Consider the following 20833-nt stretch of genomic DNA (forward strand, 5'->3'; position numbering starts at 1 on the left):
CCGGCTTAATCTTCAAGGCCGAGCACAAAAACTTTCAGCCGGGAACATTTCGCTCCCTTCCCGCCTCCGCCCAAGCGGCAAGGGAGAAGCGGCGGAGACACGCCGGCTCAAAGTCGTCTCCCTCCCACTTCCCTGTATGCTGTGCAAAGCTCTTGGCCTGCCTCATGCCTCGTCAGGAAAGCACGGCCATGCAGCCCAAGCCTGAGTCACGTCCGCAGCCTGGCCCGCCCCGCCCCGGCTGACAGCGCGCAGAGCCACGCGAGTCAATGGCAGGTCGAGTCGGGAGCCTCGGCTCTTTCCCCTGACAGCCACACACACAGCGCTGCCTAGCGCCCCCAGAGCCTCCCTCGTGTTCTCCCGCAGCAGCCGCCTGCCGGGGTGGTGGGAAAAGGGGACCAGGAAGCACTGCAGCCTCATTCCAGGACAGGAGGCCCTCACCATGCCTAGGCCTGCCTCTTGCCTTCAGCCCAGGCAGCCGGAGGTGCCGGGGAGCTCCCTGGCAGGCCGCTTTGCCTCAGCCACCTCTTGCGTCATGGCCTAGGCTCTTGGTCCTCTGCTGGTCACCGCCTCGCTTGAAGGCCCAGAGGGAAAAAAAACAAGCGCACGTGTAGCAGAGGATGGCTTTGATCCATCGATCTCTGGGTTATGGCCCCAGCACACTCCTGCTGTGCCACTCTGCTGGTTCATCACACCCTCCCCCTGCCACCTAGCTGCCACTATCCGGATTAGTGCCTTACGCGCTCTCGTGCTGGCAGGCAGATGCGCAGGCTGCTAGGCAGCTGCCCTGGTCACAGGATTTTACAGCTTCTACAGGGTAAAAGGGATCTATTTGGGGTTTGGACCCCATTGGGAGCTGGGTAGCTGAGTGCCGGAGACGGGAGCACTTCTTAAACAGTTTTCAGTTAAGCTTTCAAGCTTGTGGGGGACGAGGTTCAGCCTTGGATCCGTGTCTGCAGCAGGCAAGCGCGTCTGGCTCAATAGCCCCCCCTCTCCCCCGCTGTATTAGCAGACTAAAACGCGGAGCGAACGCACACGCCTTGCAAAGGAACAGGAGCCGAGATCTCGAACAAAAGTCAACATTTTATTAAGATGACGTTCAAAGAAAAAAAAGTGTACAATATAGAAGTTTCTGGTGCTCAGGGAACAACGTACAGCTTACCCAAGGGGTGCAAAGTTCGGTTTAAAATGGGGTGGCGTAAGGAATACATAATCTGCAATAGCCCTGAGGGGGGGTAAAAGGTTAACGTACAGACACTGAGTTAGGAGGGCATGTTGTCCATATGAGGGCTACGTTCGGGTGTGGAGTATAACGAGCGGTTACGACGATGAGGATGGATTGACCCGCGTTAGGTGAGTTTTAATGTTCGGTGTTTTGAAATCTTTGCCACAATCTAGTTGAAGCAGGGTCAGTATGAAGTCTTCCCTGCCATCTGTTGGTGATGTGTTGTCAAGGCCTTTTGGGGCTGATGTCATTTGCATGGTTACACCCACCCTGGATTGCATGATGGGAGTGCTTGTCCAAACGGTCATTTCAGCTGCTGCGATATCCCCAGTCTCTTTGTTATTGGGGCAGGAGTAATCCAGTGTATTTTCCTGTTGATTTTGGATCAAGGATAGAGTAACTGTACCTGGCATTTGAGGCCTGAGAGCGTCACCCTCTCCTGAAAAGTACTCACCATTAAGGGGTATGGGTTCCTAACGGCTGCTTGTGGTGGGTGGTAGGAATGGGTGTTTGTTGGTGTGTTCTAGGTGGTGCTGATGTACTTTTTGATGTCCCTGGTGTGGAAAGACAAAGGCATTTTTGAATCTCTGAGAGTTGTTGTTGGTGATGCAGTTGTTTGTCCTAAGCTTATTCTATTCCATCTTTTTCACTGTTTATTTTGGTCCTGAGAGGAAAAAGGTTGCTCTGTGTGCAGGCTTATGGAGTGAGGTAGCAAAGGGTGATGGTGGTGCATGTGCTGACAAGGTCGTGACCCTCTTTCCCCCAGCCCAGCTCTTGTCCCAGAGTCCAGAATTTGCATCAATCCACCCACTGACCTGTGACTAACCATTTGGCCCTGCTAACTCTTCCAGCAAAACAGGCCAAAGAAAGTGTATGCAAGTGCTGTACCACAGCCCCGGTGCTCTTTTCGGTTCCTTCCCACAGAACTTTCACTCCATACCAGTCCAGTTCCTTGCTGTTGCTTGTCTAACCACTGCGTGCGTATGCTATACTGTACCCTGAGCTGATTCCTGACTTTTGTGGTGCTGATTCCCTGCTTCAATCCCAGGCTTTGGCAGGCCCTTTCATCCCTGTTTTGTGCAGGGGGGGCTTGTTTTCTAGGAAGGCAGCAGCACCTTTATCTGAGGCAAGTACCTGATTTTGAGCCTCCCCAGGAGGACAAAAGTGAGCATGGGCTTCTTCCCTTAGTTTGCCCACCTGATCTGTGCTGTTAAGCACCATGGTGCTGTATTGTACAGCACAAGAGATGGGAGCTGTCTTTCCCACATGACTTATTCGTTGACCCAAAATTGTGGGAACAGAGTGAGGCAGGACGGCCCTTGGAGATGGTGCCAGAGGGGGCAGGGACTTGGGAGGAAAGCTCCTCTGCAAAGCTGAGTGACGATAGTACTGGAGAAGGGGCATCTGGCACGTGGAACGCGGCAGGGATTCAGAGGCCCAAGAGGAGGCACTTGATGTTAAGGTGTGAAAGGAAAGATCTATGGTAGGAACTGGCTCCCTTCCTCTGGACCACACAGTGTTTGGTGTTGGGGCGGATTTTAAGTGTCTCAGCCGGACTGAGAACCACTGGTCCCGTTTTCTCTACCGTCAGAGGAAACGTGTTTAAAATGAGCACTACCTGGCACAGGTCTGTAGCGAGGTCAGCTTAGAGGGCTTGTTTCTCCATAACAGAACCAGTGGAGGGTGGGCAGTAACCTCCTATTCCTCTGACCCGAGCTCACACCAGCCGCAGAGGGGATACACCTTTCTGCAGGGACAGGCCAGGAGTCGCACTGACCGGATTTCCGTGAAGGAGAGCATGTCGACAGCCCAGTGCAGGGTGGTGCCAATGGACTGTTCAGATCACGTAGCTCTCACCATGTGCTCAATGTGGGCAATTCCCTGACCCACGGCAGAGGATATTGGAAGCTGAACATCCAGAGCTTGCAAGATAAAGGAGCAGGGGGGTGAGGCCTGTCAGTGTTGGCAGAATGGGAAAGCATCAGAGGGTTCTATGGCAACCAGGGGGATTGGTGGGAGTCAGTGAGGGAGGAGTTGGCGGCTTTGTTCCAGTGATCAGGCAAACACCACAAAATTAAAGAAACCAATTGTGCCAAGTCCTGCAGCGTCGCCTGTGGGATTTCCACAAGAGCATCCAGGGAGGGGAGCCAGTCAGCGTGTCACTGTACGACTGGATCAAGTGACAGCTGGCTGAGTTCCAGGATATGAGGCTCCAGCTGGCCGATATGAGCGGGAGCACCGAGTGAAGGGAGGGGGTGGCCTCCCCTGACATTTTTGCAGCCTGCAGGGAACAAAGACAAAGTAGGGGGATGTGGGGACTCAGCGCAGGCCCCACAGATGCGGCAGATCAGTATTATAGCTGATGGAGGAGGAAAGAGAGTCCTGCAAGAGGAAGCTGCTGGTGAGAAGAACATGAGGCTTTTAACTGGGGGGTCCAGTGTTTGAGTCCTAGTTTTAGCAGCTGGCTTTTAAGCTGCTGTGCAGGCCAGTTCAGCTGTCAGAACACTGAATAGTGCAAGCTGGGCTCAGATCTCAGTGGAAATTTGGGACCTGTTGCTTCGTACCTAAACATAGGTGGAGTTTCAAGGCTTTGTCTTGCTCTTTCAAATGATGCGGGAGCCGGTCTTTTTCCTGCTGGCTGTTGTGACTTGCGCACCAGAGGGGACGCCGGATCCAGCAGGCTGGCCTTGTCTGGAGCCCTATAGGGAAGGATGGGAGCTGGCTTTACTCTGAGTTCTGCAGCCAGGCACGGGAGGCCGCCCTCTTGGTTGACCTACTGGCCCAAAGTCACTTTGGCGGCATTGGTCTTTCCCCAGAAATGCTGAAGCACAGGCCTGAGGGAGGGAGACTCAATCCCCCTCCCTCTTGGTCAGGGCAGAAGAGGCGGCTGTAAGAGTGGCCAGGTTCCTGAGCTGGGCCTGCCAGCGTCTGGGGAGGGTGGAGCTGACTGGGGCATGGTGCTGGCAAAATGCCTCAGGGCGCTGGCGGGAGGAGCAGGCCAGGGCCAGGGCTGGGAAGAGAGAGAGAGAGAGAGACCAGCAGGTTTCTTCTAGTGTTTGCTGGGCTCTTTTTCTTCAGTAATTTCTCCTCTGCATGAACTTGCTCACTTTCTCTGTAGGAGCCTGGCTAGCTCAGTGGGCCAAGCATCAGATTTTTTTAATCTGATGGTCCAGGGTTCAAGTCTTTGGTCAAGCTCTTAACTATTCCCCAAGGTCTTCAAAATCTCTGTCTCTGGAGTCCTCCTTGATGTTACTTTTTCTCTTCAGGATTTTGCCTTTCCTCAGAAGGGCCTTTTGTGTGTGGGATTGAAGGGGCAACTTCCTGATGCCCCCCATCCTCGCAGGCTGGAGGAATAAAGGCCTCTGGGCAGGGGCAGCCCTAGACTAGCTGCCAGCACCTGGCACCCCAGGCAAAGCCTGCAATTGTCACCCCCCACCCCCAAACCCCAAGGGCAGAGCTAGGCTGAGGTATTTTGGTAAACGGGGAAACATTTTGCCCCTTTTTTCCTTTTAATGTTTTTAAGCCTTTTTTTTAAAAACAGAGGCTTAATTATTCGGTTTGTCCATCCGTCCGTCTGGCCAACCAATGTTTCTTTTTCCATTCTTCTGGTTCTGGCTGCCTCTTACTACAGCCATAACTTTGGTCTTGAACTTTATAGAGTAGTGAGGTACCTTAAGGGTTAAATGCTAAATCCCAAACCCAAACAACACTAGTTACCTCTGTCTGGCAAAAGGTGTCTGGCAGTTTTGCCACTTTGAATGATTCAAATGGATTTTCAGAGGCATTATAAAAAAATCCCAACAAAGCAGAACCAAACCAATTCATCTTAAACCTACAAAACAAGAGTTTTACAAACCATGAGTGTCAGTTTAGGTCCTTAAAACCTTACATCATCACACACAGTTCTCCTTTGCCTAACATCCCTTGCACTGCGATTACTCTTTTTTACACAACTGAACCCCAATTACACGTCCATCTTGTACAACCAGAGCCAGCCAGGGGCAGGCAAGTTAAGTGCCAATAGAAACCCCGGACATTCCTTTAGTGATTTTGCTTACATTACCCAGGAGTCAAATCATTTTGATGAGATTATCTCTCCATCTGCTGCCTGCAGCCGTCCCCTATAGACCATTTCTGTGGGCAAAGGGCCCATTTCCCCTCAGAATGGCTGTAAAGGCTTCTGGGGACAAAACATAGTGGTGGTAGTAGCCACTTTACCTGACCCTCTTGTATAATATAATTACCAAACTTCTATCAAATGTGACTGCACAGAGCTGCACATACAGTTACATTCACTGAAAGTGAGCAACTGTCCCCAGAACTCACTGCCAGTGGCACAGGTACCTTTTAAGTACCGAGATGTGCAGTGACATCTTTCATGGGAACCGGCCAGCGTGTGCACGGCCGGCATGTGCAAAGCAAAGGTTGCCCACGGGCGCTGTGTCAGGCTCTGGCACCGCGTGAGACAATGGACCACTTTCTGGTGGCTGGTTTGTTTCCCCAGCAGTTGTGGGGACTTCTGGCTACATGATGGCAGCTGCCAGACTCAGTTGGACAGGATTCTTTTCAGCTCACCTGAGGCTTGTTCCTGGCCGAACGAGGGCAACCACAGGGCGCCAGCAGAACCAGCTGCAGCTGCAGCAAGGGCGACCTCAGCAGGGGCCGCCGTATAGCGGGCGGGTGTCACGGGACACACTGCACCTGCTCAATGTTAGAAAATCCCCTTCAGACTAAACCAGTTTGTTTCTCGAAATCAAAACAAGTGGGATGAAAGTTCTTTGCAAAAATATTTTGTTGCAAAACAAAAGCATCTCCTGATTGTCACAGTGTGTTAAATTGTCTCGTCACACAAAGAGGGGAGACACTTAGATCACAAACATTAGATAAGATGCTTCAGTGTGAGCTCAGTAGTTGCTGCTCTTAAAAATTTCAAAATAAAAAAATACAAATCAAATAGACTATTTCAGGTATTCTATTATGTCATAATCTGCTCTGAGTAAACGTGATAGGACACCTCATATTATGCACTACTCCTAGTGACACTCTCCAGTGGAGCCCCATCCTCCACCCACTGTGGGGTGGGTAGGAGCGGATCATTATTATCCCTACTTGAAAGAGGGAGAAGCAAAGGCTGAGAAAGGAGAATTGACTTGTCTTAGGTCACACAGCCAGCCAGTGGCAGAGTTGGGAATAGGACCCAAGAGCCCTGATTTTCAAACTAACCATCGGATCTTGAATTTCAGACATTGAATGACCTGAATAAAGTGCTCTCAGATGAGCTCCACACCAACAACAGTGCACAGTAATTATTCAGCAAGTATTTGAGGAGAACTGCAATGTTAGAGAGAATCATGAACTGCTCAGAGACAATTAATGCAGAGAAGCAGCAAAATTCATCAAACATATGACTGGTTATGACTTATTTATTTGGTCTTAAAGAAAACAAAAGGACCTGAGTCTCCTCCTGTCAATAACACTCTGCTCAGCCAATCAGGGTAGAGACTGAGGACGGGAAGCTGAGGGTTTTCACCAGAGAGCTCAAAGGACGGCCCAGGTCACCGGTGGGGATCACTGCCCAAGCACTATTTCAGCCCCACATTTTTGGGTGGACCTCCCACATTGGGAGCTGCCGAGCACTCCCTGCAACACACACACACTGCTCCTGCTGTTGGGAGGGAACAGGTGAAAAGACAAAAGAAGCAAGAGACGAAGAGAAAGGAGGGAGGGAGGAAAAGGTGACACAAAAAGGACAAACCCTAATGACCACAGTGATTCTATGGCACAAAATCCCAGGTGCGGAATAAAATTCTGCCTCCTTAAGTTCGTGTTTTCCATGCCTAGAATTCAACTGTCACCAGATGGATCAGACTGAACAGGTTTCAAACCTCGAGGAGGCTCTTACCTTCTAAACAGGGACGGCTGGTCTCTAGTAAACTCCCTAAAAGGGAAGGAGAAAAGTCGAAAGAGGTTCCTCCTGGCGCTCACGTACCTGAACCCAAATACTCTCTCAGTCCTCAAAGAGAGACCTGAAGAAGGAGATTTGATGAAGCAAAGCCACAGGGGTCTCTGAGGTTTCCCTCGCCCCTGTCCTGCCTGCCTGATGTCAGCATCTCTCTGTGAGGTCACCACCTCCCCACCACCTTTGACCAATAGTCTGAGGTCCTGCAAAAGGCCTTTGTGATGTCACTGCCACACCCCTCCCTTGCTGTGCTAATGTCCTGCCCCTGGCCAGGCACTTTGGAGTTTTGAGCTACTCCCTGTGGATCACCCCACTCAAGGAGCGTTCGTTCTAGGAAGCAAGCCGGCTAGACAGGAAAACATCAGACGCTGCTCCCAATGCTACACTGTTTTTCAGAAATTAGTCAACTTTATGGCCAGAAGAGACCATTAGAGCAGCTAATCTGACCCCCTGCATATCACAGGCCTCCTGTATGACCGAATAGCTACTTTTGGGGCAAACACATTCCAGAAAGGCATCTAGTCTTCATTAAATGACATCAGGAGATGGAGAAACCACCACATTCCTTGGTAGCTTGTTCCTGCGGTGAATCATCCTTGCTATGGAATATTTGTGTCTCATTTGTAATATGAATTTGTCTCTTTTCACCTTCCAGCCATTGGGTCTTGTTATGCCTTTCTCTGCTGGATTAAAGAGTCCTTTAATACACAACCTTTTCTCTCCATTAAGGCCCTTCAACACTTCAATGAAGTCACCTTCCAATCTTCTTTTGATAAGCGAAACAGGTTGAGCTCGTTCAATAGCTCACTAGAAGGCATTTTTCTCCAGCCCTCAGAACATTTATTGGCTCTTTGGTCATCAGACTCCTGAACTGCAGCTGGATGTGGCTCTTGTTCTTCTGCACAACATAGCTCCTAGAGAAGAGGGATCTGCAAATGTACATTCGTATGATACCTTTGTTTAATTGATGAAAACATAAACTAGACACTTAGAGGATTGGAAGTGATTTCAGCTGATGGACAGCTTTGCTAGGTTTTTATGCATTTGGACAGTGAAACGTTGAGTGTCTATATTCATATGAAGCACTCCCGTATAGAGGAGCCCTGAACATAATGGAGAATGGAAATGAAAATGTTTTCCTTTAAAAAAAAAAAAAGAAAGAAGGTTCTAAGAGAACACAGGGTTTTGAATCAAGGACCACTTGATCAGCAGGCAAGTACTCTACCACTGAGTTATACCCCCATGACAACAGGAATATAGGATTGTGATATCCAGGACTTTGAAGGACAAACCCTGATTCATCAAGCTCCTTTGCCATTCCCAGATCACAGGCGCTTTTAAAAATGGGGTTTGATTAAACTTCTTAAATGTTGCAAACACCACAGCTTGCACCCACCGATATAGCTTCTCCCACTGACATAGCTGCCACCTCTTGGGAAGTGGATTAACTACACCCACAGGAAAACTCTCTCCCCTCAGCACAGAGTGGTGATTCTCAAACTGTGAGTCAGGACCCCAAAGTGGGATGTGACCCTGATTTAATGGGGTTGCCAGGGCTGGCATTAGACTTGTTGGTGCCTGGAACTGAAGCCAAAAGTCTGAGCCCCACCACCCAGGGCTGAATCCCTCAAGCTCTGGTTTTGCCCTCCCCTCACTGGGGCAGGGCTAGGCTCTGTCTCCCTTGCCTCTGCGCAGTGTGGAGGGGCTTGGTCCCTCATGTTCTCCCACAGCAGCGGCCTGCCGGTGTGGGTGGGAAAAGGGGACCAGGAAGAAGTGCAGCCTCATTACATATCTGCCAGACAACCTTCCTCCCACTCCCTCCACACAATGTTCTTATTTGGAGGTGAAGCCAGGGAAACCACATGGAGGATTCTTACCTGGGGAACTGGGGGGACCCACTTACCACCAGAGATTCTTAAGGGCAGGAGGAACAGGGACTCCCACCTCTGTAGCATGGGGGTGGGTCACCTGCTGGGATCATCTGGGCATATTTCACCTCGTCAGCTCCCTGCCATTGCCTTGGGGGCCCCTTGTTCGCTGCCTCTGGTACCCAGTTTAGCCTCCTTCCTGAGGGCTGAAACGCTTTGATCTATCTAAGGTCTGTGGGATCAATACGTGTCATGGTGTAATTCTGTGTTATTCGGGGGTCAGACTAGCTGAGCTAATGGCCCCTTCTGCCCTTAAACACCATGAAAACATTTCCCTGGTTTCTCCTTGCGTCTGACAGACACCACAGTGAGGGGCCCAATAGAAGATCCTGGACACAGCGCTCTGGCTCTTACGTTACTTGGGGACGTCAGCGCTTTCCTAGCAAAGCTGCTGCTAAAGCGCTGGATTTGGGGAACGGTTCGGCTCCGGTTCAGAGATCTGCCTGCGGGGTGTGAACCTGCCACGAGGAGCGGGAAACGCAACCAGCAACGGGAGGCGTTGGCTGAGCTCCGGGCTGCCCCCGTGTGGCCAAAGCTTAGAACTGAGCAGCGGAGTTTAAAGCTGGCGCTGGGAGGGACCAGAACACGTGGGGCACGAAGGCTCCTGCGTGTAACGCTTGTTGGGTGAGCAGCTGAGCGTAGCTGATAGCTGGAGTTCAGGGCTGCACCCCGGGGTGCTGAGCAGGTGTCTGTGCTCAGGTTGGCCTCGCTATGATGGTTTCTGGGAAGTTTGGGGTCGCCAGTCCCCCTAGAGAGAGGGGAGCCAGCCCAGGAAAGGAGGCTTTCAAAACTCTGGTACCAATTGGCAGTGGGACTGCGCCTGTGAAGAGCCGCTGCAGCCCCGCCAGGGAGAGCCAGTCTCTCTTTATGCAGCCCCCGCCCCATTCCTCAGGACAAGGGTTGTGCTCAAAGATCTGTGCCCCGTGTTTTCACCTCCATGTGAACTGCACAGTGCAAATAACCCTCAGCGCATCAGCTCAGTGCCAGGCTCCACTTCCACCCGCTCAGAGCGCAGAGCTCCCAGGCTGAGCCTGAAGTTGGAAGCGGGAGACCCTGTAACCAGCCGGGCCCCGTGGCTGGTGCCTGTGATCCCAGCGCCTGGGGAGGCTGAGGCCGGCGGATCGCTTGAGCTCAGGAGTTCTGGGCTGCAGGGGGCTGTGCCGATCGGGTGTCCGCACTAAGTTCAGCATCAATATGGTGATCCCGGGGAAGCTTGGGGTCCCCAGGTTGCCCAAAAAGGGGTGAACCGGCCCAGGTTGGAAACAGAGCAGGTCAAAACTCCCGTGCTGATCAGTAGTGGGATCGTGCCTGTGAATAGCCCCTGCGGTGTAGCCTGGGCAAGACAGTGAGACACGGTCTCTTTTATACAGTCACCCCTGCAGAGCCTGGAGGGGGATGGGAGCACCCACACGCTGGGGATTCTGACCTGGGGGGAGGGACGCCCCCCTGCAACATGGATCTTGAAAAAGGGAACAGAGACAGCCACAGCTCCCGGATGGGGGCAGGCAGGGGAAACCACACACCGGAGCTAGTTCATGGGGTGGGGGACAGAGACACCCACCAGAGATCCTGGATGGGAGCACCCACATGATGGGGATCTTGAACTGGGAGCATGGAAGCACCATGTACCAGAGGTTCTCAAGGGGGAACAGAGACACCCACACACCAGGTGTCTTGCAGCAAGAGCTGCGGTCTTCATTTACACACAGCAGTGATGGGGAATTAACCACGTCCCTTGCGGAGCTTGTTCCACTAGATGATTAGCCTCATTGAAGTACGCAGACCTTTTTAACAATAAGAAGTGAAATGAAATGGCCACATGATGGCAACAGAACCTAAGAAACGTGTTAGTCTCTAAGGTGCCACACGTACTCCTGTTCTTTTTGAGGATACAGACTAACACAGCTGCTCCTCTGAAACCGAAGAGATGAGAAGCCATGTTCTTGTTCAATGTGCATTGAAGCTGAAAAGGGAGATGTTTCATCTTTGATTCCTAAGCCCCAACTCTAATCCACTAAACACCCCTTTCCTGCCACAGCCAGGACTAAAACCCAGGAGTCATAACTAGTGGCCCCCCTTAACCTTCTCTCTGTGAGGAAGAAGAAGCTCTGAGACCCCTGGGCTGTCCCCTTGCCACCCTGCCTGGGCTGCCCTTGAAACCCAATGGGGTTTCCTTGGGCAGTTCTGAATCTTGCTCCCAGGAAGGGTGTAATTTTAGGAGCAGGTTCCAAATAGTGCAATTAACCAGCCAGAAGGGGCAGCAGGTATCGGTGTAGGAGCCATTGAAATAATCACAGCAAAGTAGTTCAGGGAAACTGTTATTAATGAAGTGTGAGTGAAAGGTGAGAATCTGATGGTGTCAGTGTCACACTAGAGGGCGCTGAGATGGTTTTAAATTTGTCATCCAAACCCAGCCACCACCTAGCACATGGTTTAACCTCTTCTTCTCTTACCGTTGCTCCTTATCAGGGAAGGGGAGAGAGCAAACGAGCAATAGAAACAGAGACCTAGTGACCGGAGCAAACATTTCTTTGCTCCTTGCTTGGCACTGTCAGTTATTTGGGTACAAACTCACCCCCCACCCACGGTCTGGGCTGGGCTCAGTGGGCAGGAAGAGCTCAGCTGTCAGTGGGACTTGGGGAGCTCGGGACATTACTGGGAGCTGCTTGAACGTTTAGGTGAAAACCACCTAAACACGGACACAAGGTCTAGGCTGCAGTAACTCATCTTGCATCTGCGGCTGTTGAAGCTACAGGGCAGAGGACTAAGTACAACATTTAAACTGATGTTTGACCTCAGAGAATAAAACAAATGTGTCTGTGAAAAGAGGGGAGTCGAGTTCAATCCCTTGTCACCATCAATGTGCAAACCAGGAATTTGTTGCTTTGCATTCCTGATGTGTCACCCTCATGTGGCTATTCTCAGAGACTTTAAGGGCAGAAGGGACCATTATGATCATCTAGTCTGACCTCCTGCACAACGCAGGCCACAGAATCTCACCCACCCACTTCTATAACAAACCCCTAACCTATGTCTGAGTAACCTATTCTCTTTCAGTCCCTTTAATTAAAAAATTGTGTTTTTTTCATAGAAACTATATTTTCCTTGTAGCGACACAGGGGCAGATTAATCTACAAAGGGAAGGTGATTCCAAGGCAGTTCTGGAGGAGAAGAGAACGTTTCCAGCATCACTAAATTATTTCATTGTGCCTCACAGAGAGAGAAAGAGAGAGAGAAAATAAACCTATTAATTTGAGCTACCGACACAGTTCACAGCATGAAATACACAATTTTGTGTTCAATGAGTTGTGTTAATTTACATAATATGAAAAATATGTATTAGGCAATGCATGAAAACCTCACTGCATTGAACAACCCACTTGATGTAGTCAATGTACTACAGAATATTTAAAGATATTAAGAAAGATGTGCTTATAAATTAACGTGTTGTGCCATTTACACATGCACAAGACACAGCAGAAACTGAATTATTTGAGCTACTAAAATTTCCACTTTCTCACAGCATTTTAGTTCTCAAGGTTGTTTTAATTTGCTTATTTTTTTGGAACTAGAAATGGGGAAAGAGCACATTGAAGTCAGTGGAATTACCGCAATGAGGGATTAGTCTCATTATTTGCCACTAACAAAACCTTTGTTAACAGAGAGTTAACTTTGACTGTGACTATCTCTTACCTTCCAGAACATGGAGTTCAGTAAAACTCAAACTCTGGAGAAACAGGGAATACAGAGTGAGGGTACATGCCCAGATAACCTTAACTCTGCCCTCTAGAAGAGAATCCTGATAGCATATGAGAACAAGGAAAGGTTTGGGGACAAATTACAGCTATTTCCCAAGAGTTTGTTTCTTCTGTAATTAATTGATCCTGGCCCCATCAATTGATCCTGGCCTGGTGTCTGGCTGTGGAATTTACTATTTACTATTTTTATCCCAGCATATTTAAAGATGAAACTGCTTTACAAAAGCTCCTTTATTCTAGGTTATACAAACAGGTCACTTCCCAGCTATTTCAAGGAGATGGAATTTTCCTGACCCACAGGGAACTTAAACTATCATGCTCAAGATCACACATTCCTTGGGAGAAAACGAAGGAGGAAAAAAAACCCCACCAAACCGTTGCTGTTTCTACCCAAATGATCAATGAGACCAGAAAGTGAGACTGTGCAATTAACTGTCTGGGACTACACTGACTCTGCAGTTACTTGGATGCAGACACACCCAGCTCTATGGTTGGTAAACGTACAGAGACTCTGCTGCTGCTCATGAACTAGCAGCACATGACCTGTAAACAGCTGCCATTCGAATGTATCTGAAAGTCACAAGGAACAAAGATCTGTGTTAAAGGAAGGCTGCCATTTATTAGAGCCCCAGTTGATGCCGTGTGCACAAAGAGAGGATTGAATGTGTAACAGGGAGTTTGTAAATCTTGGTTATTTTAGTTTTGTAACAGGCTCCTGTCCACCTCCAGTAGAGTTTTCAGTCCCAATGGCAACTTACTTACCAAATGTAATACAGACTAGTCCATGCCTCCCATGTGGATGTGGTTCTTGTTCTTCTGCACATTGTAGCCCATGGAGGCCAAGGACCTGCAAATGTGTCTTCATGGGCCTTTGTTTAGTTGATGAAAACAAACCTAGACACTTAGAGGATTGGAACTGATTTCAGCTGGGGACATGTTTGCTAGGTTTTTGTGCATTTGCACAGGCAAACATTGAGTGTGTCCATTCGTTTCAGGGATCCCTATTTAGGGGAGCTCTTGAGCATACTGGAAACAGAATTATTTTTATTTAAGAAATTGGGATACTTGGATTTGAACTAAAGACCACTTGATTTGTAGTCAAACACTCTACCACTGAGCTATACCCCCATGACATTTGCATTGGCAAGTCAGTGATCTTAAGGATTTTGAAGGACGGGCTCTGCCTCAGAGAGCTCCTTTTCTATTCCCAGGCCACAGGGGTTTTAAAAATGGGGTTTGAGTAAACTTTATATACACATGTAGATACCACAGCTTGCACACCCACCAACATAGCTTCCCCCACTGACATAGCTACCACCTCTCGGGGAGATGGGTTAACTGCACGGATGGGACAGTTCTCTTCCCTCCGCTTAAAGCATCTTCATTATTTATGAATAGGTGGGAAATAACCTCCTGACTGGACAGGAACCAATGTATCAGATATTGCTGTGTCTGCATTCAATATGGGTAACTGGTCATATTGGGCTGGATTAGTAGGAGCATTGCAAGCAGATAGAGGGAAGTGATTATTCCCCTCTATTCAGCACTGGTGAGGCCACATCTGGAGCATTGCGTTCAGTTCCCCCCCCCCCTCGCACCCTCTCTGCCCCTCCCCTGAGACCCACCCTGTCCATCCAAACAGCGTCTGATGTTTTCCTGTCTAGCCAGCTTGCTTCATAGAACGAACGCTCCTTGAGTGGGGTGATCCACAGGGAGTAGCTTAAACCTCGAAAGTGCCTGAGCAGGGGCAGGACATTAGCACAGCAAGGGAGGGGTGTGGCAGTGACATCACAAAGGCCTTTTGCAGGACCTCAGACTATTGGTCAAAGGTGGTGTGGAGGTGGTGACCTCACAGAAAGATGCTGACATCAGGCAGGCAGGACAGGGGCGAGGGGCCAGGGAAACCTCACAGACCCCTGTGGCTTTGCTTCAGCAAGTCTCCTTCTCCAGGTCTCTCTTTGAGGACAGAGAGAGTATTCGGGTTCACATACGTGAGCGCCAGGGGGAACCTCTTTCGAGTTTTCTCCTTCCCTTTTCATGATTTTACTAGAAAACAGATGTCCCTGTTTAGAAAGTAAGAGCCTCCTTAAGGGAAGGGATGTCCTGGGTGTGTCACAGTTCGGATTCCAGTGGCCCCCCTACACTGTAAGGAAACTCCCACCACCTGCTCTGTGTTCGCAGGGCGGGAGAGAGCAGCATCCATGGCAGTGATTTGCTCCTGGCTGCCGGAGCAGAGCAGCAGGCTCAGCTGTCAGAACTTCCCAGAGCGATGAAAGGGGAGGGGCCCATGGCTCTGTAGCAGGAATGCAGGGCAGGCGAGTTCACGGCGGGCATTGTGGGATACTGGCAGAGGCCAGTTATGGTGATATAATGAACAGCAGCATCTACACTGACACTCTGTCACTTTAAGTTTGCTGCAAAAAGCTCTAGACCTCTCATCGAAGTCATTTTATTTTGTCAGAAAAACAGGGCAGTTTTGTCGCCAGACGTGGCATTGCAGTGTGTGCACCAGGCACAAGCTGCCGACCGAGGGAGCGTTGTGTGTTTTTCACACACCTGAGCAATATAATTCTGCTGAAACAAGTTTGTAGTGCAGACCTGGCCAAAGATTCACTCACACACAGCTTGCAAGGAAAACATCACCTGCTCCTCTGCTTTGCAGAATCCAAACACAAGCAAAGCTTGTCAGGCCCTGGTGGCAATGGCAGGGAGTCAGGTGTGGGCAGACAGAGTACTTTAGCCACACACAGGCACCACGGCTTAGCTGGTTAACGCGTCTGTTTTGTAAACAGGAGATTCTGGGTTCAACTCCCAGTGGTGCCTTGTTGACTGGTTGTTGGGGTACCTGTTATTGGCTACTGTCAGAAGAGAAGTTTCAGAGCTAGATGGGCCTTTGGTCTGGCCCAGGGTGGTTTTTCTTATGGTTTAAATTACACTCACAGACACTGATAATAGAGTTACTGAAAGTTTGGGAATTAGGAGCAGGTAGGTCAGTGGTCCAGTCCCCACACAGATGACCCCTTCCCTCTGGGACAGGGGCAGGTCTGAGCTCTCACCCAAATGCTCATTGTGGCTGCCAGAATCTGTGGGCAGCTCATTTAGTTTACGGCAAAGGTTGAGTCCTGCTTTGTGCACCGTGTGTGAGAATGAAAATCCTAAACCGCCCTTTGAAATATCGAATGCAGCAGGACGTGTTATTGTCCCTGCCCCAAAGCAGACAGACCAATGGAGAAATGCTGTTGAGTCCAAGGTAATACTCCCCTGCCATTTTACTTTTTTGCTTGCTAAACTCCTTCTTATCTGCCCGGCCCAGGCTGTCCTCTGCCTCAGCTGCTGCTCCTGGCCTGCTCTAGAGCCAAACACTCAGGGCCCCCAGGGGAACAGAGGCTGGGACAGGGCAGCAGCCTGGGCTGGGCTGGGAAGATGCTGGGAGTTCTCGTTTCCTGAGAACTGGCCTGGCTCCCTTCTCAACAACAAACAAATCAATTCCACGTCCCCTCCCCAGAAAAACCAGCCTGGAGCCAAGGGCAGCAGGGGACGATTCCCTCCAGTTCCCACCGAGGCAGGAGAGAACCCAGGGTGTTTGTAGCAGAGCTTATGGAACTGAGGTGGGGAAACCAGCCTTTAATAACAGGCAGTTCCAGTTTAAGCTCAGTGTTTTTAACAATTTCTACAACATTAAATAACCCTTCAATCATAGTGTCACCATCCATAAAATTGCTTCAGCCTTATAGGTTCCTAAGTGTATAACTAAACATCTCTTCAAATCCAAGGGAGTGGAGATCAGTCAATGTTCAGAGTCATCCCACAAAAAAGAACCATGTTGTGGTACATAGTGGCCCCATCATGTGGCCATGGCCTTTCTCTCCTCCTCCAGAGTAAGAATGTGACCAGCTCTCACTGAAGGGGTGCAACATCCCTGCCTTGGTCTCTATGCCAGAGCTCCTATCAGCTCAGCGTCCTTCCCACAAGAGTTGGCTGCTGAGAGGGTTGCGATGGGGTAAATGAAGGCAGAGGAGGATTGTTCCTCATGGGTTTTCTTTGTGTGGCTCTGTGATCCTGATGGAGGAAGCATCATTTGTGCTTGTTTCAGTAGCTTGAGTTGGGCTCAGGTTGTGACCCTGAGTACAGGGATTCCTGCACTCTCTGCTCTTAGTCCCTCAGGGAATGGACAATGGAGCAACTTCAGAAATTGGATAGAAAGTAGCCTAAGAAAGTGTAACATAAGTGAGAAGAAAAACAGCATCTGCCCCTCCCTGGTGGTCTAGTGGTTAGGATTTGGCACTTTCACTGCCAAGGTCTGCGTTCAATTCCCAGTCAGGGAAAAGTGACTTTAAACCAAAACTGCTTTTGTTTCTCTTCACTTACAACATAAACGAATCTGTGGTGTTTTCCTGATTCCCCCCATCTTCCCAGTGTCTCCATGGCAGGGCTCGCTCCAGGCACCAGCCCAGCAAGCAGGTGCCTGGGGCGGCCAATGGAAAGGGGAGGCTTCAGCAGCAATTCGTCCCTCTCAGAGGGAAGGACTTTTGGCCAAAAGCAGCAGAGGTTGAGCTGCAGTTGATTGCAGCTTTTTTATTTTTTTTTCCACTTGGGGTGGCAAAAACACTGGAACTGGCCCTGCTCCATGGAAGACAATTTGTTAAATCCCAGATGAGTGGAGTTAAATCAGTTCTCAGCCTGAGTTCTTAGGTCTTAATCCTGAGGATATTGTCCCACCATGAGGCCATTTCCTGCCTCTCTTTCATACAGAAGCACAATTTTCTTTCAACAGACACAGGAACAGCAAGATCTTTCTCTGTCCCTTGTGCAAAGCAGGGGGCCAAATTCCAGGGAAACAATGGACAACCCGGGGGCCCTGGGCACATCCAGCCCTGGCCGTGAGATGTTCCCTCCCCTCTTTCTTTATGCTCCTGTTGTTATTTCATGGATAGTCTGGGATGGGGGAAAAGCTGAGTTCACTCCAGGTGGAGGGGAAAAAGGACCCTGAAAATCTCAGGCCCCAACCCCTGCTACCAGGATCACTGAGGTGCTGGGGATTTGAGTAGGAAAGGGACTGTGTGAATTGTCAAGGTGCGGAATGAATAACAATCTACAACTAGATCCACCTCATTAATCACTGACACAGGCTAATCCTGCTGCAGATAGAAGGGCTCTTCCAAGGCTCTATCTTGCTTTCTCCAATGCCATGAAAGCCTGTCTTTTGCCCGCTAGCTGTTGTGACTTGAGCACAAGAGGGGACGTTTGATCCAGAAGCCTGGCCATGCCTGGAGTCCTGTAGGTAGGGATGCGAGCTCCATTTCCTCTGAGTCCTGAAGCTGGGCTGCAGCCTGGCCTGGGAGGCAGCCCTATTGGTTGACCTACTGGCCCAAAGTCACTTGGGCAGTGTTGGTCTTCCCCAGGGATGCTGAAGGGCCTAAGGGAGGGAGGCTTAATAATCCTCCCTATCAGTCAGGGTGGAAGAGGAGGGCTGCAAGAGTGGGCAGGTTGATGGCTGGGCCTTCTAGCGTTCGGTTGGGGTTGAGGTGGGGAACGCGAACTGGGAGAAATGGTTGCTGGCCTGTGAGGAGTGGCTCAGCCGGTGGCGTAAGTGGACCTTGTCATTACCTACAAGGTTGTGATGCTCAAGACCCATCTGTGGGGAATTTCCTCAGCCAGGTATTTCCCCCTGCTCCACGAGTGCTACTGAGACTGAACACGATGGCCTTCCACCTCTTGTGGGGCAATAGGACGTCCCTACCTAGTCAGGAGAAGTTCGGCTTTTCTGCCATATTAGAAGAGCGGTTGGGCCTGGTGGGCTTTGAAGCCTTGTACGGCTCTACTGTTTTGTGTTTCAATTTTCAGTGGTGGCTGAGCTGGAGGGCAGGTCAGACCTGAGGGGAATGGCAGGGTAACCATAAAGAATGCAACTGACTCTTCCGATATGGCCGTATTTTCTTTTTACCCCACTGGGTGCAGCACCGGGTATGGGATGGCGAATGGTGGGGGAAGGGGGAGGCCCCCCCTAGTGTTCTTCTACCCACACCTTACATCCTACAGGATTTTCAGTGGGTGGCTAGGTGGAAGGTGCTTCCAGGATGGCTTCATCCGCAACAGTGGCCACCCTCACAGCAGCGGCGGCCACAGTGGCGAGCCCCACCCCCTTTTGACTCAGTCTGAACAGAGGTCAATGTACCACTGGGTGAGACAGGCCAATTTTAAGGAGCTTCCTCTGAAGGTGAGCAACTGTCCCCAGAACTTACTGACAGGAGCTTTAAAGTATTTGCAAATGTGCACGGCCGGCATGTGCAGAGCAAAGGCGGCCCGGGGAACTGTGTCAGGCTCTGGCACCGCTTGAGACAATGGACCATCTTCAGCCACCAGGCGACCCAGGATCTAAGGCAGGAATGGGGTGAGGAAGCAAGTCAAGCTGAGCAAAGCAGGCAAAAATTCATCTTGCCTTCGTGGGCACTCGCAGTGATGCCCTTTTTGTGTGCCAGGGCTGACAAAAACATCTCAGACAGAGAAACAGCAGACCAAAAAAGTGCCATTTACATGCTGAAGTAGCTCAGCATTGGAGAGCTAGAGGTTCCCTAGTTCAATCCCAGGCTTTAGCATGCTCTTTTGGTCCCTTTGTGTGCTGTGGTGGGATGTTTTCTGGAAGCACAGCAGTGCCTTTACCCACCATGAGTTCCTCATTTTGGGCTCCCAAGCAAGAAAAGACAGCATGGACTTGTGCACCGAGCGGGCCCACCTGACCTTTCTTCTCTTGCTCTTTCTCAGCAAGGGGAAGAAAAAGAAGCTCTGCCTCAAGCTGGAGTCAGAAGGGTGACATAAGGATGACTTCCTGAGTGCCGGCTCCAGTCCTTTGCTCTACCAGCTGATCTATCGAGGGACTGCCACCACTTTCTCCAGGTTGGCCCATCTGTGTGTTCAGAATGGAGAGGGGTAACTGGTGGTGTTCCCCAATGATCAGTCCTAGGACCAATCCTATTCAACTTATTCATAAATGATCTGGAGAAAGGGGTAAACAGTGAGGTGGCAAAGTTTGCAGATGATACTAAACTGCTCAAGATAGTTAAGACCAAAGCAGACTGTGAAGAACTTCAAAGAGATCTCACAAAACTAAGTGATTGGGCAACAAAATGGCAAATGAAATTCAATGTGGATAAATGTCAAGTAATGCACACTGGAAAAAATAACCCCAACTATACATACAATATGATGGGGGCTAATTTAGCTACAACTAATCAGGAAAGAGATCTTGGAGTCATCATGGATAGTTCTCTGAAGACGACCACACAGTGTGCAGTGCCAGTCAAAAAAGCAAACAGGATTTTAGGAATCATTATAAAAAGGAGAATAAGATAGAGAATATCTTACTGCCTTTATATAAATCCATGGTAGACCCACATCTTGAATACTGCATATAGATGTGGTCTCCTCATTTCAAAAAAGATATACTGGCACTAGAAAAGGTTCAGAGAAGGGCAACTAAAATGGTTAGGGGTTTGGAACGGGTCCCATATGAGGAGAGATTAATGAGACTAGACCTTTTCAGCTTGGCAAAGAGAAGACTAAGGGGGGATATGATAGAGGTCTTTAAAATCATGAGTGGTGTGGAGAAAATGAATAAGGAAAAGTTATTTACTTGATCCCATAATATAAGATCTAGGGGCCACCAAATGAAATTAATAGTCAGCAGGATTAAAACAAATACAAGGAAATTCTTCTTCAAACAGACACAGTCAACATTTTGAAATCCTTGCATGATGGGGTTGTGAAGGATGGTGATATAAGGGGTTTTAAAAGATAACTAGATAAATTAGTAAGTTTCAGAATGGAAGCCATGTTAGTCTTTATCAGCAAAAGAATGAGGAGTACTTGTGGCACCTAACAGACTAACAAATGTATTTGAGAAACAGCTCTGACATCATAATAAAAAGGCTGACAAAGGAGGTGCTGTCGTCATCATGAATAGGTCGGA

At 49.6% G+C, this 20833-nt stretch overlaps 1 protein-coding gene, 2 non-coding genes and 1 pseudogene across 3 annotated transcripts in view; 2 read left to right on the forward strand and 2 right to left on the reverse strand.

The window, feature by feature from the left end:
• Positions 1-20833, forward strand: part of LOC120375648 — a 310655-nt pseudogene that overhangs the window by 53918 nt on the left and 235904 nt on the right.
• LOC120375894 (zinc finger protein 883-like) overlaps positions 1-20833 on the reverse strand; it is a gene marked incomplete at its 5' end in the record, with an annotated part of 252699 nt that overhangs the window by 20211 nt on the left and 211655 nt on the right. The gene's annotated exons all lie outside the window — the stretch shown is intronic.
• TRNAC-ACA lies at positions 13924-13996 on the reverse strand. Its single transcript has one exon. It is a non-coding gene; the product is annotated as a tRNA-Cys (tRNA).
• On the forward strand, positions 17121-17192 carry TRNAE-UUC. The gene has a single exon. It is a non-coding gene; the product is annotated as a tRNA-Glu (tRNA).

Source organism: Mauremys reevesii, linkage group 12 (assembly GCF_016161935.1).
Source record: "Mauremys reevesii isolate NIE-2019 linkage group 12, ASM1616193v1, whole genome shotgun sequence".
Taxonomy (NCBI): Eukaryota; Metazoa; Chordata; order Testudines; family Geoemydidae; genus Mauremys; species Mauremys reevesii.